The sequence below is a fragment of the Gavialis gangeticus genome, unplaced genomic scaffold (genome assembly GCF_001723915.1).
Source record: "Gavialis gangeticus isolate Ggan-Ray unplaced genomic scaffold, GavGan_comp1, whole genome shotgun sequence".
NCBI classification, from domain to species: domain Eukaryota; kingdom Metazoa; phylum Chordata; order Crocodylia; family Gavialidae; genus Gavialis; species Gavialis gangeticus.
Genome location: NW_017729000.1, coordinates 42,248,378 through 42,249,974, shown reverse-complemented (window position 1 = coordinate 42,249,974; position 1,597 = coordinate 42,248,378). Strand labels below are relative to the sequence as shown.

Genomic DNA, 1,597 nt, shown 5'->3' with positions numbered 1-1,597 from the left:
GGTGGCGCCGAGTGGCGGCTCGGGCTTGTCGGCGGGCTGTGCCCAGGTGCGGCCTCTCGTCGGTCCCGTCCGCCCCGCCCCGGGGGCACAAGCCGGCTGTGTAGCAGGCCGGGGGACGCCACTTCTTGGGCGCAGAGCGAGGAGGAGGCGGATGGGGGCCTCCCCCCGCAGCTTGGTCATGGTAACGCTGCCTTCGTTAGGGGCTGGGAACCGTCCTTAATCTTCAGGCCTGAAACTTGTCCCCTATTTGTTCCACAAGCCCCTTTCCCTGCTGCTCCCTTGTTCTGTCATCCACATGGGGAATGTCCAGTGGCAGCTAAGTGAACTTGTGTTTTTGCAGCAGCACCAAGGAGCTGGTTCAGGGCAGCAAGTGTCTGTTCCCTGCAATTCAGCCAAACTCCATGCTGTAGTTGTAGCGTGAGGTTAAATATTTATGCTTTGAAAATGAGGTCTGCAGGGATGCTGCGGGGAAGTAGGAGAAGGGAAGAGATTAACATCTCTGGTGCCGTGTTCAGTGTAGAACAAGCTAATTTAAAGGCTCCATTGAGTATTCAAAGCTAATAACAGGGGAAGAATAACAAGAGTGTTCTAGACATACATTTTCTATGTACTGCTTTGTGTTAATATTTTCTTTTAAAAAGAATGACATGTGATGGCACAGTTAGAAAGGGAGATGACAGTGCACACTTCTAGTGAACACTGAAAGTGCTGGGTACTGTATAGGCATAAGATAAAACACATCTGAATTTTTTAAGCAGCTCTGCATGCTGGTAACTGTGTAGTGTGAGCAGACTGGTTTGGGGAACTTGTGAATTTTCTTTAAAAATTCTGTCATGGTTGAGTGTTATACCACCTTGTTCTTCTACTAAGAAGTGAACATTCAAGAATACCTCTCTGTCATTTTATTATCGTGTGCTCTTTCTGCATTTCTTTAACCCTTGGATACTGATCACTAAGGTTTCTGAATACAGCTGATCTTAATGATTCCTTGATCACTGTTGATCCAATGAGCCCACATTTTAATGTTGGTGACATCAGAATCACTCATGCTAATGGATTGTAACAAGAGTCAGTGATATCCATGAAGGAATCTGTTAGAAGGGCCATCTAGTTAAGGAGTGAGTTGTTTTTGTAGGTATAAAACCAAAACAGCATTACAAATCTGAAGTGTGTAAGCATAATTTTGCTGGCTACTTTGCTTTGCATAATGGATGATTACATATGATGGTAGTGGTGCCTAAATGGAATTTAAGGTTCTAGGTAGAGTTGTTTTGCGTATCTAGGTTGTTCCTTTGACAGTCTGTTCTTTAGTTTTATTAATAGCTTATCTGTTTCTTTACTACACTGCTAACTAACAAAAGCAAAGAATACATTTTAAATGACACAATTGTTATACTCCCTAAATCCTGAAAAATGGAATGGATAAACAAGTTTAATGGGACTTTTAGAAAAATACTCTAGAAGATTTTTTTATAGGAATGAGCATCAAAGCTGCTTTGTGTTGCACAACTGGAATACAAAAAAGTACAGTTACTTCAGCTAGTGTGTGTGTGTGTGTGTGTGAGTGTGTGTATATATATATATATATATATATATA

The 1,597-nt window shown here is 42.5% G+C and overlaps 1 protein-coding gene across 1 annotated transcript in view; it reads left to right on the top strand.

The window, feature by feature from the left end:
* Nucleotides 1–1,597, top strand: part of FBXW11 (F-box and WD repeat domain containing 11) — a 161,582-nt gene that overhangs the window by 997 nt on the left and 158,988 nt on the right. The window lies entirely within an intron of this gene.